Source organism: Leptonychotes weddellii, chromosome 6, assembly GCF_054177405.1.
Source record: "Leptonychotes weddellii isolate Sample4059 chromosome 6, ASM5417740v2, whole genome shotgun sequence".
NCBI classification, from domain to species: Eukaryota; Metazoa; Chordata; class Mammalia; order Carnivora; family Phocidae; genus Leptonychotes; species Leptonychotes weddellii.
The window spans coordinates 87,065,299-87,079,493 of record NC_138374.1 but is presented as its reverse complement, the minus strand read 5'-3'; positions in this window follow the sequence as shown (position 1 = coordinate 87,079,493).

Below are 14,195 nucleotides of genomic sequence, written 5' to 3'. Positions count from 1 at the left end.
GCCCTCAGTACTTTGTGTGGTGGTAGGTGGTCGTGCTATTACTACTTTCTCTTTGGGGACAACATCTTCTCCCATGAACTTTGTGCTCCATGGCATCAAGCAGAGTGCTTTGCAAATAATAGGTGCCCAAATACAATTTTTGAAGGAATGCTGACTTTTTAAAAAAAATACTAGCAGGTAATTAAGGGATAGGAACCACTGTAAACATTTTCAAGTTCTGCCTAAATATCATGTCATCTGATTTTCCTTGTTCTCGAGCCCAGCGAACAGGTCTCGTTCTGTGAGGTCTTCCAGACTTTTCTCTCCACTTCTAAAGACCGTAGGTTGTATTAACCATTACACACTGTTTGGTTCCACTGCACGGAGGGCTTCTGAGGCTCTATCACCCCCATTAGACGCTGAGCTCCGTGAGAACGGAGTCCGCATTCACATTCTTCACGTTCTCAGGGGTCAGCACGACGCGGGGCAAGGGAAGGCCCTCACTGAGTGTCAGTTGCCGACTACAATCGTGCGACCCATGCAACAGCCCAGGCTCCAAGCAGAAACAGGGCTAGGGCTTTGAATATAAGACCTACTTTGCTTTCTCCTTGTTTGAATTCTTTGAACAAAAGCAGCCCTTAAGTTTAACATAATTAGAGAACTAAAACACCCATGGAGGATGCTGTGATTTTTACTACAGGAGTTAATCATCAGCTGACAAATGAAGAAAGGTACGTGTTCATAGGCATTTATTGCTAAATTAATTAAATGCACAGCTGGGCACTATGGCATCATCCCAGCCGATATAATGAAGTTAGCTATACACTGCTAGCTCGTTAATTTAGGAGCTCATAATTTGTGATATTAAACAATTAAGATTGAAGCCTCTAAGTGTCTGAACTGTGATGTTTCTAGAGAGGATATCTTACTTTTGTGTCACACTTTCCAGTACAAATCACTTTAATTTGCATGTCATTTGAGTCTCACAACAGCCTTGTGGAGCGGGTGGTATTATCTTCATTTTTATGGAGGCAGAAGCTGGAGTGTAGTGGATTAAATCACCGCCTAAGGATATGCAGCCAATGTATCTGTTATTTATTGATGTGTAACAAACTATCCCCAAATTTAGCCATTTAAAACAACAAACATTGGTTATCTCACAGTTTGTGTGTGTGAGGAATCAGGACACAGCTGAGCTGGGGGCCTGTGGTTCGGCGTCTGGCCTGAGGCTGCGGTCCAACCTTCGCTGAAGGCCCACCTCGGGGAGGATTGGCTTCCAAGCTCATTCTGGGGCAAGATTTAGTTCCCTGCAGGCTGTTGGACTCAGGACCTCAGTTCCTCACCAGCTGTTGGTCAGAGGCCTGCCTCAGTTCCTTGTTAGGCCACAACCTGGCAGTGGCCTCCCCCAGAGAGTGAGAAAGTGAGGGCGAACACCCAGCCCAGAGCCACGGTCTTTTACGACCTAGTCTTGAAAGTGGCATCTGTCATTTCTTCTGCGTTCCATTCATTAGAGGGGAGTCAGGAAATCTGGCCACACTCAAGAGGGAAGGGTTCCATAGGGCTGTCCTACCTGGAGACGGGGGTCACTGGGGATCATCTTAAAGGTTGCCTACACAGTGTTGAAGACAGGACTCAAACTTAGGTTAGCGTTTTGTCTGATACCCCATGTTGCTCCCGCAAGGATCCAGTCATTCCTCCAAGTGCTATTCTTGACACAAAGGATGCAAAAATAAAATACGTGACCTGAGGAGATTCACAATATATGAGCGAAGACTGCCTGGACGATTACAGCGCATAGGAACGAGGGCTGCGCTGGTGGAAAGCGCGCGGCATGCTGGGAAACCTGCAGTGAGACATGCGGCCCAGTTCTGCAGGGACTGCCCTCAGAGACAAGTGCTAACGGACTGGAAGGACTGGCCGGACTAGGTAAAGAGGAGACGAGAGAAAGGCTTTTGCAGCACCTGAGAGAAGATCCTCCATTTATCCAAGTGCAAATTATTTGCAACTGCTAAGAGGCAAATAGCTCCTGTTGAGGCTGGAGAATTTATTGTGTGCAGTAGTTCTTGGCCCTGATTTACATTAAACCACCTGGGAGCTTTTAAAAAGGCCTCTACCTTAAGTTGAATGGAGAAAATCAAAATCTCTGGGGATGGGGCCTGAGCATTTGTACTTTTTTTTTTTTTTAGGATTTATTTTATGACTGCCTTTTTTTTTTTTTTAAGATTTTATTCATTTATTTGACAGAGAGAGACACAGTGAGAGAGGGAACACAAGCAGGGGGAGTGGGAGAGGGAGAAGCAGGCTCCCCGCAGAGCAGAGAGCCCGACGCGAGTCTCGATCCCAGGACCCTCATGACCTGTTTATGGCTGCCTTTTTAATCCTCATATCCATCCTATGAGGTAGATACTATCATTATCCTCATTTTACGGATGATTTACTTCTGCATACTTGCGCAGAGAGCAGGAAGGATCAAATCACTGGCCAATGGGGCTTTGGGACCAGACCAATCCTGGACTGATGGGAGCTGGAGGGAGGGCCTACCAGGAAAGATGGGACATGAGCACTGAGTCACCCGTGGCAGAGCACATGGGGCAGAGGGGCTACCTAACATGTGTATAAGAAAGCAGCTGTGTTTCTTTAATAACTCATTAGAGGTCAAGTGTAGGCTACTAGGAAAGATGGAGCCTCTAGGAACCATAGACACTAGGAGTTTCCACCCACTCAGGATTCTTCACTATGAACATCCACTGGGGGCCATGAGAAGGACCGGAGGCAGGGCCAGGGGCCAGAGAGCATCATCCCTCAGTGGTGCAGACCAACAGCAGACAAATCATGAAACATCACTCAGACCCTTTCCCCTAAGAAACAAAAGCCTTAAGTTGCCTGGGGGAGGACAGCTATCCCTGTCACCCCCAGATCAAGAGTGAAGACCCATTAGGGCTGGGAGAAGGGGAAAAAAGCTCCACCCCTGGGTGAAGGAGAAGGAAGCATCCCTGGGCCACATCAGTAGAAGCATCCTCTGCTGGCAGTGGGGCAGGACCACCCTAACAACCCAAGCCCCAGGACATGCCTAAGAGCAAGGGGCAAGAAGCAAAAGCAGTCTGGTGCTGGGGATGAGGAGGAAGCAAGGAGGGAGGTGCTCTCCGATGCACAAGCACACAGAAAAGCAGGAGGTGCAGGGGTGCATGTGGTGCTGGGACACTGAGGAAGACTTTCAGGCGGTCAGCCCTCACCAAGGTTGATGCCAGAAGAATCTGAAGCTGGCGGCACCTGAAAATAACCACAGCAACATCAAAGGTTGAAGCTTGCCTGGGTTGCATTTAGGCTTTCTGAACCTGCAGGCTCGTGTCAATCATCAGGTCTTAAAAGTGGCGTTGCCTCCTCTCCATTTCCGTTCTGGATCTGTGATCCTCAGCTAGTCATCTAGTCTCCATTGTCTATACTTTGGCATTTTCCATCCCACTGTGTCTCTGAGCTGCGTCCTGGCTCATTTCTGCAAATTGCTCCTTCACCTCTCCTTTCAGCTGCATGGAATCTGCTGTTTCGCCTGCCTGTGAGCTTGTAGGTTTCAAGTATCACACTCTCTTCTAGAGAAGTTCTATATGCTCTTGTTTGACTATCCCTTGTCATTTTCATAGTCTTTTATTCCTTGCTCATACTTCTGGCACTCCTTTTACATATTTAAACATATCAAATATACACATCTTCTAAACTGCAACTAATAAATCCAGTATCTGAAGTCCTTGTGGGTCTGATTCTATAATCTTTCGGCTAGCTCTCATGCATGGCACCTCATTTCTTCCATGCTTTTTCAGTGAATTCTTGTTTGATTTAACTTTATGGGAAAGAGGGTTCTGCTGAAAGTATATTCTTCCATAAAGAACTTGTGTTGCTTTAGCCAGATGTTGGGGGGCTACTGATGTAATACCACCTGAAAATAAAATTTCAGCATGAAGGTTTCTTTTAATTAAACAGGTAATATAAATTTGGTATGAAACCTTCAAGAAGGCCAGCTTTTAGTTAAAAATTCTCAGGGAACAATATTTTTTCCTTCTCCATCTATGGCTAAGTTTAGGGCAGATGATTTTCCTTGTAGATCCTCTTTGTGAAATTCTTTTCTTTTCTTTTTTTTTCCTTTTAACCTAGTCTATTCTTCTGTGAAGAATAGGTGGCCCTTTAGCATTCTGGTTTTCTTTACCCTCCTTAGTTGAGTGGGTTCCTACAACATGGGTAGTCACCAAGGCCACCAGGAATGAGTGGATTGTTCCAGGATAGCTGGTGGTTTAAAAGTTTATCTCCTTTTGGATTCCTGTACTTAATTTGTTTTCAACAAGCTGAAATTGCTTATAAAAAATAAAGGATCAGAATGTCCTAATGGTGCCTGTTAGTCTATTCCTGGGTTTGAATCCCAGGCCTGCTATCTTAATTATTGCACAACCTCGGGTAATCTATTTGTTTTCCTGAAGTTGTTTTGTCGTTTGGAAAACATGAATAAATAATACTTAGCTACATGTTTGACTCTCATGCAGACTCAAGAATAATGAATGCAAAGTGGCTAGAACAAAGAGATCTTGAATGGCACTTAACCAGTGGTAGTTATTACAAGTTTTGTTAGCAGATTCCCTTGGGATAAATGTCCTGAAATCTTTAAAAACTACAAACTGGCCATTTCCAGACAGGCCTGCTGTCCACTTAGCCCAGAGTGAGAATAACAAAGAAGAGGCGTGGTTTGGAGTTCACAGGACCGTTACATTGGGGGTGAGGGTGGTGGTAAAGGGGATTTATCTTCTTCTCCATCTTCTGTATATATCATTCTGTGTCCCGATCAGAAATGATCCAGTGTCAAAAATGACACCTTGTCTGATGTACAAATGATTGCCTCTGAAAAGAAAACAATAAATAGGGTAGGGAGAATCTCAACCAAAGAGCCAACTACTGTCATTAAACAGAATCTTGAAAAACAACAAGAGTATGAGCTCAGTGGTATTTGGGCTGTGAAGCAGGCATTCTCCATCTGCCAGGTGATCGTCCTAATGATTACATCCACAGCATCCAAAGGGTAGTTTAATTCACATATTCCTGACCCACTTATGCTAGTGTAATTTGAACCTGGCCTGATAGACACCAAGTCATGCACAGACTGCCCTCTCTCCTTTTGCTTAATTTGTCCAGATGAAAATGAATGAAAACTTAATGCCCATTTGAAAATTCTTAGGCCTATTGGATTTCACATGTGGCAAAGCATCTCTAATTTTAAAGGATTTTTAAAGTTTGTTAACTGATGGTTATGGGATTGTGGTCACTTTGGACATTTTTGTTTACCCTGCCCTGCAGCAATCATTCAAAAACCTGTCTTTCAAAGAAATAACACGTTATGGCAGCATCATTAATTGGTGGCCGTCCTCTATCTTATGAAATATTCACCTATGGAACTATGGAAAGGGGCCATGGTCACCATTCCTGCTCCTCCCTTGAGGGATGTTTAGATTAAATGGAATTGACTCCATAGGCAGCTTTACCTCCTTCCAGTGCTCATTCGGCCTTCCACAAATATTATGTGAATCCTACAATGAGTATCTTAGCTTGAGCTCCCCAGGAAAGAGACTGAAATATAGACTTGTGGTCAGGTTTACTGAGAAGTGCTTTCAGGTTCAGCATCTATAAGTAAGGAAAGCAGACTTGGGCAAAGAGAGAAGTTGAAGGTTGATGTAGTGTCAACCAAGGCCCCACTTGGCCCCACAGAGTGCTCTGGAACAGAGGATGGCCCTTCAGAGTTGTCCTAATTTAAGGCAACAGGCCCACCCTTTATACTATGGTATTGACCAGTCATTGGGCTGCAACTGTGGTGGGAACAAAACTCTGGGCAAGGAACTTTCTTCCTCTGAGGGCAGTTCCTGAGGAGGCACTGAGCTGTGGACCAGCAGCAGCCCGCACTCTCGGCAGCTGGGGGAAACTGTGACCATCCTGTGGCAGAGCCTGGGCGATGCCTCACAGCTTCCCCTCACACAGCAGTAGGTCGGGGAGCAAAATCAAACACAGTCCCCGGCTTCGTGGAGCTTACGGTCTAGTGCATATTCACCGCATTTCTCAATGTTCTTTGTCTTGACCTTGAAAAGTCACCGTTCATCTTGTCCCTGGTGGCCCTGTCCCCGCTCTGTCTTATTCTAGCTTATCCCAGCTTCATTTCACCCACGGTCTGGGGAGACAATGATGATCATAGTTAATGATGCTGGGGTCAGCACTGCAGCATCCTCCAGCATGAGCAAAGGGTTCTTTTAGCTCGGTGGTGTGTTCCCAGCGGTTCGGCTTCCCAAAGTCCTCAGTGTGTGGTGTTAAACAGGAAGATGAGAAAATGGCTAAATTGATGCTTATCTAGAACAATTAGCTCTGGAGAAAAAGAAGTTACATATTCTGTAATGGCCATGGATGTGTATCTGGGTGTCTGGAATGTTCCTCCCTTAGCCACTGAGGGGACCCAGTCTTTTACAGTAATCAGGTACAATATCTTATTAAGCTTTTGTAAGAATGGATGAGACAGGCAGGGGACTCAGATTATTTCCATTCCACGGAGGAGGAAACTGAGGCGGGCACAGGCACAGACGCCCCCTGAGCCACACACCAACGAAGTGGTGGAAATGATTAAAATAGCTACGAGTTATCAAGAATCCACTATTCCCCTCCCTGTCAGGCCAATGTTGTTATAAACCCTATCGCTGCTTTTCACCTTGACTCTGGGAGGTAAATATTAGCACACTGAGGTTCAGAGGTTAAGCGACTTGCCTAGGTCACACAGCAATTAAGTGACAGGATTTGGGACCTGCCGGTCTTGTTCCCCAAGTCCAGGTTCTTTGCACTACCTCATGCGTAGGCATTCTGGTCGGTGGCTCTGGGGTAGGGGAATAGCACTGGCATTTGAAAGATTTGCGGGCAGAGTGTGGGGATTTCAGAGAAGAGTGCCCGGGACATGGTTACAGCTGAAGTTTGCCTCGGGTGAAGGCTGCTGCAGAACCAGGTGTTCCTAGCGCAGCAAATGTCATTGAGTTGCTGTGGGACGCGGGCCAGTGAGGAAGGAGCGGAGGGCCTGCGCCAGCCCCGTGGGGTGAACCGTCCAAGGACCCAGCCCTCAGCTGGGGGAGTGCGCACCGCTGCCTTCGTGCGAGCGTCCTGCAGAGAGAGCATCAGGGAGCGGCGGGAAGCTAGCGTGGTCTTCACATCCCGACAGACCAGGTGTCAGTCTCAGACTGACTCTCTCTAGGGTGCGTGACAGAGATGAAATGAGAATGTACGTTTAAAGCGCCAATCCCAGAGCAGGTACTGGCTCCCACTTTTGACCTTCCAGTTCTGGAATGGCTGGGACTCAAGAGAGCCAAATTGCTTCGCTGGGGGGTGAGGTGTGACCCGAGGGCAGCCCGGGGCCGGTTTGGTGTTACCAGCACAAGCCAGACCCAGCCCTGGCCCTAAGTGCTCTGCGGGAAGGCCGGGGGTGTGGTTCTGGTTCACTGGCTGGTGCGGGCAGTTTCCACCAGGCTGACTTAGAAGAATGAGGCCGTGAGTGCAGGAGCTGCCCGAGGCCAGGTTACCTCCCCTACGGCACAGGCAGCCCTGCTCTGCTCAGAGAGCGCAGCCTGCTGATGGGATCTGGAGAGGCCTACAGGGCCTGGGAAGGGGTAAAAGGGAAATCACACACTTCTCAAGGCCTCTTGCAAGCCTCAGGTATTCCCTATGTCACCCACAGTTTTGAGCAAAGCAAGACAGCAGTCCCCACCCCTGGCAAATGACCTCCGTGTGTGTCTTGCCTGATGAGCAGCAGGCTCTCCTGGCTCAGCTTCGGAAGAGTGAGAGTCTCCTGATTCCAGACTAAATGGAGCTGACATGACACCAGAGCCTCCACATTTATTATTCCTCGGGAGCTTTCGGCTCTACTGTAATTTACAACTAATATGGTGACCTGTTTCTCACCTGTCAGCGACCTTGACTGAGTGCCCTCTCCCTGCCGAGCTTGAGCGGCACGGCACAGGGCGCCGGGGGCCTGACTGAGCACCCATGTGATGGAAACCTGCTGCCCTGCCTACTGACGGAACCACCTTCAGCCCTCTGAACTTCAGCTGCCGCATCTGTAAAATGGGAATAATGTGAATGCACACGTGGGGTTCGGTCAGTGAATAGTTTTATTATCAATGTGGTCATAATGAAAAGCAAAAAAAAAAAAAAAAAAGTATGTGTGTGCACATATGTGCCTGTCAGAATGAAATTCAGAGATTCCATGACTAGAAAGAACCACGAGATGCAGAATTATGGAAAATGACCTTAAAGGCATTTATTTCTGACAGATGGCCATACTGGTAACCGATAAAAGTCAGTTGGTTCTAAGGGGGCCTCAGCTTTAGAACTGCATTTTAACAAGAAGGATTTTTAACTCAGTTATCATATGGCTCAGGGGTGTTGGTGATAATTTCATTCATTCCACAAATATTTTTACTGCCTACCATGTGCAAAGTTTTCAAAATAAAGTAACTGCCACATTCAGACGAGAATGGTATGTACAATTTCTTGTTAACCAGTCAGAAGCATGTGGGGTGATGCTAAAAAGAAGGCTGATTGCCCCGTTCCGTGTGCCCTGGCTCTCCCAGCATCCTCCTTGCTCCAGGAGCCCTCTCTGCCCACCACATCCCATCTGGGCATGAAGGTCCTCACTTGTTTCTTGAGGTCTCCCTCCCTCCCTCACGTAAATCAGTAGATTCCTATCCTTGCTCATCCTATCTTTGGTTTCCTCAATGTTCCAGCCTCAGGGAGTTCTGAAAAATTAAACTGAGAGACAATATTTCACATTATAGTAATGATTATAATCCAATTGAAGTCTTAATCATTCTAGAAATACTTACAGTATAAAGAACAGGCTGGGTGCTTAGCACCTTGGCCTAAGGAACTGAATCTAATAGGATTTCAGACACTAAAGCAGAAGACGAGGTACATAAGATATTTTTGCCTCCTACTCTGACATTTTTGCCAGAAGATGGGAGAAGGAGGAAGAAAAGAATTTGCAGGAAGAAAATGGGCCAGATGCTGACTTGGGCTTTGGAAATAAGTAAATGAATAAGACAGTCTGAACAAATTTTTAAGTAGGAAAAAATGATGTGACTTGAAAGGTGCTAAGATACCTAATGCTTTTTTCTCCAAATAGAGACTTTAGCCATGTTATGACTGTGATATTTTCTTGACATTTTCCCCTCTGTTGAAATCTCCAGGGCTTGTCATCTCTCACCTCCCACCTGACTTGTCTCCTGTTTGACCTGTTGGATCGATTCTTAAAATGCTCTAGTCCACTAAGCTGGTTTTTACAAGGGAATTTGTGATTGTGTCAACACCATGCTTCGTTAAGTGATCAATCCTTAAGTCTGTTTTCCTGACTTTTTTTTAATATACACATATATAACACTTTATATAATATACTGATATACAGTCTCTGTCTGTCCATCCACCCGCCCACACATAGAATGCTTTAGGCTGTTTATAAAGCTCTTTTTTTTACAAAAAATTTTTTTTTGAAACATCACAAAAGTCAACTGTGATAAATTAATTTTAGACCCTGATATACCTATTCTAGTAGCAACATTCTTTTTTTTTTATTAACATATAATGTATTATTTGTTTCAGGGGTACAGGTCTGTGATTCATCCATCTTACACAATTCACAGCGCTCACCATAGTACATACCTTCCTGACATTTTAAAACAATGGTCACATGGAGTGGTTCCTTCAACCTAATCAGGCCAAAGGAGTTTCACAGCAGAATATTAGTTTTCATCAACATGTGATTATTTTATTTGTTTACATTCATAGTCTGGGGTCAAAATATTTTTTTTCCTGGGGAAATCTTTCAAATCATAATGCAAGTAGAAAGATTTATTAGGAAAACTTAATTTAATTTACAAATATACAGGAAGAAAACTAAGGCTTCTAATCTGAACCTGTTTGATTAAAATTTTGTAATATTCTATGGGTTAAAAATCAGGAAATACCAGATTTTCAAATTTTTAACCTGATACCCTCTGGAATATTGAATTTGAAATTAGTGTCTCAAGGGCAGAATTAATACCCATGTGGTTTACTCCCTCTTGGAATGAATTCATGGTCATAAAACATTAGAAGAGGAAAAACAATATTAGGAGAGAATCCTTTAAAGCAGGAATCCATGGTCTGTGGATGGATTCAAAGTATCCACAAATTCCCCAGAAATGTATGTTAAAAGTCTAATGTGCATGTTCTCTTCTGGAAAGAAAGTTCAGTGTTTTCACCAGATTCTCAAACTTGTCTATGATCCTCCAAATGCTAAGAATCAGTGTCTTGGAGGTAAGCTACATCAACCCTCATTTTACCAGTTGGGCAACTGCCCACCCCCTCCCAAATCTGAATGGTTAAACAACTTGCCTAACATTCTCCATGAGTGTAAGGCAGATCTCAGGCATGGACTGCCAGGAACATAAGAATTAAAACCATCCCCACCAGCACCAACATCCCTGGGCCTTTCAGGCAAACAATAGATACTAAATTTAGTTTTTAAAAATATCATTTCCACCATAACTTGTAAATGGCCCATTAACATTGATGGGGAGCTGGGACCGGATCAGTGAAACACTGCATTGCTAGGGTTTACCATCACCCCGTTTGGTTCTGATTTAGGACAGGGGCTGCACAGGTCCTTGAACACACACTCCCCCCTTCCCTTTCTCCAGAACTGCAAGTTGCTCACGTGTTTGGTGCCTTGGCAAGTGTTTGTTCTCCTCTGATGAAGTTCCTTTGCCTGGGGAGATGCTGTCTGCTTTAGTTTCATGGAAAGGTACTCCCACATCTGCCCTGACACCTGAAACCTTATACCACAGTTATCCAACAGGTCTTTCAGGGGTGAGGCCTTTGCAAAACAGTCTGTTGGATAATAACTGAGAAGATAAAATTTCACAAATAAGGAGGAAGTGGTGTGAATGGAAACCTACAGGGGTGAATTTGCACTCTCTGCTCCCCTCCGCTTGTCTCCACCGCCCTCCGAGTCTGGCCCTGGGACCCCTGCCTGTCTGCACAGGTACTACAAACTGTAGAGTCTGCAAATACTAGTTGGGAGTGATCCACCAAGTAATACTTCCTCTGCATGCACGAAGTGTAAACTGCTTTGTCCTGAGCCAGTTGGGAGGCAGCAAAGCTGGATTTGAAGAGTTAAACTGCCAGGCTTTGAGTGACCTTGACTCCCTTCTCTGGCAAACCTGGGAAAAACGACCCCAATCATCCACCTCAGTGTGTTCTGAACAATCTGTTTACTATCATTAACTCTAGGAGTTGATGAAGTCCTTTCATTCCAACACATAAGAATTTGTCTTGATGTTTGTGTAAAATAGAACTTCTACTTGCAGGCTTCAATCACTCCTCACTTGCAACCGATTTCCTGACGACCCACGTCAGGCAACTGTTAAGTATGACGTGCTTCTTGCTGTTTCAGCTGTTGTTTGGGGACATGGCTCCTCTGTTCCTCGTTACCGTGTCCGGCAGCAGGAGTTCTGTTTTGATTCATCATTGCAGTTCTGTTCAACAATGGCTTCTGAGCCTTTACTATGTACCTCCACTGGTTGTGAGGAACTCACGGCTGAAGCAAGCAGTCTTTGTCTTCGAGGAGCACACGATATTGTACGGAAGTCTCATGTAAGCTGTTAATCTTAGCACACGGCAGCATGACAATTTCATGCTGGAAAGACACACAGGCAATGTGTTATGGCAACTCAGAGAGCAATTGCATCTTACTTGTGTGATCAGGAGAATCTTCAGAGAAGAGGATGCATTTGAGTTGAGCTCTTATTGCCTAAAATAGTTAATAGGCCTCATTTATGGAGTGCCTACTACCAAGCATTGTGCATTTTCTCATTTCGCACTCACAACATCCTATGAAGTAGACACTTACAACTGGGAAAATGTAGGCTTACGGTTCAAATAACTCCAACTACCGAAGGCACTTCTTGCTGACTCCAGAACCCCTGTCCTCACCACTCCACCACACCCGCTTAGTTCAGTAGGCTTTCCAACCCGCAAGAGATGGAAAGCATTCCAGGCTATCCTTCCATGTTTATAGGACAGACAGCAGAAATGCAGTCTCAGAGAGCAGGGCTGTGGCAGCCTGGAAAATAGTATAGGAATACCTCTTGAGCCTGGAGCAGTCCCTCTGGGCCAGGCTTGCCTGAGCTCCTCATAGACACGATTATCATCTCATCCTCATAATAATCTTGAGAACTGAATATTATTATCCCAATTTGTACAATTGGAGAGACTCGGAAAGTTGAAATTACTTCCTTGAGACTCAAAGAATGTCAAAGAGTAGGGCCTTGACCTGAAGTCCCAGTGATTTCTTTCCGACCTCCCTAATCCATTAGAGGAACACAAGTATCCACAAACCTGATCAAAGACCTCCAGGCTTTTAACCATGACTATACCTTTGCCTCCTTCCTTTCTCCAACCCAGGACCAAAAGGCAAATTTAAAAAATCCTAGATCCCTTCCATCAAGTTGCCTTCCTACTGTTAGTTGGAATATTATAGGTTGGATTATCAACTGACAATGGGAAAGAAATGGGAGTAGATTAATTCTCACCGTAATCTCCCAAAATAAGTACTACATTCTCTATGTTATACATGAAAGAACTTATACTCAGTGAAGAACCTTGTTTAAAATCAGAGAGGCATTATATAGAGTCAGTAGGGATGGAGTCATCGTTGGCTACAGAGATTAGCAACACGTAAGATGCTTTGTGTTCAGATTTTTATCCTAGCCTCTCGGACTATTCTTTTAAAGGATGCAAAGTCAGAATTTGCAGATGGATCTCTTTCTTCATAGTTTGGATTTAGGGTGTTCTATTTCTCCTGGGGTTTGGGGAGCTTTGTATTGAACTTACCTTTTACAGTTCTTTGCTGAAGTGTTGGAGCAGGCCCCTTTCACAGGCCGTCTCTACAAAGGAGGCAAGGAAGTCCCCATGAGTCCATAGCCATGGGGGAGATTCTGCAAAATGTGCTTCTTTCTCCATCCCAGAAAAATGAAAATAGCATGTTTCTCAGCTGGTCGTAGGGTAAATGTCCAAATGCCTGTTGGATAGCTATGCCATGCTGATGACTTAGGGAGTGGCTCTCTAAAGACCGTGGCCCTCAGAGGAACCAACTGACAACCACAAATGCGAAAATCTCACTCAGAGGGACTAAACTCTTACACAGCTATTAGTGATTGAAAACTGCTCGGAGTTTAACTATAATAGCAACAATACACATTTATTGAGCACCTATTACTGGGCCAGATACTCTGTAAGAAATGGGATATAAGGGTGAATAACATAAAATTTCTACCTTACAATCTAGAAGTGTCTAAAAAAAAAACAAACAAGCGGGGCGCTGGGTGGCTCAGTCGTTAAGTGTCTGCCTTTGGATTAGGTCATGATCCCAGGGTCCTGGGATCGAGCCCTGCATCAGGCTCCCTGCTCTGCAGGAAGCCTGCTTCTCCCTCTCCCACTCCCCCTGCTTGTATTCCCTCTCTCGCTGTCTCTCTATCAAATAAATAAACAAAATCTTTAAAAATAAATAAATAAAAAAACAAACAAACAAGCAAGTACACTAAAGTTCAGGACGTGGCATAATAAAGGCACTTGAAACAGGAATGCACAGGTGGGGCACTGTCTGGACAGGAGGGTCAAGGAAGGCTTCTCCAGAAAGGCGCCACCGGAGCTAAAGTCCGTAGGGTGAATTGGGATGGGCCAGGTGAATGGGGAAGGGGAGATGGAGAGTGTCCTTCCTGTGCCACTGAAGGACTGTGCAAAGGCCAGGACATAAGAACGATCATGGTGTTTTTAGATAACTGGTAGTCATTTGTGTGGCTGAATCATACAGCTCTGGGGAAGCAGCAGGGGGCAGACCATCAGATGACATCTCCTAGCTTCTCAATCACTGATTATTTTCCATAACCCATAATTTAATGGTGACTTCAAAGTTTTAGAGACAGAAGCTTGTCAACACTAAATAAAATATTAATTTTTTCAAGATTATATTGTAAGTATATTTCCAGATTGGAAAGGGCCTCTCATCCAATGCAATCCTCTTGTTTAACATGTGAGGAAACAGGCTCAGGGAGGTTTGATGACTTATACTAGGTCCCCAACAAGCTTTAATAAATGCTTTCACTTTAGTAAATGCATGAGTG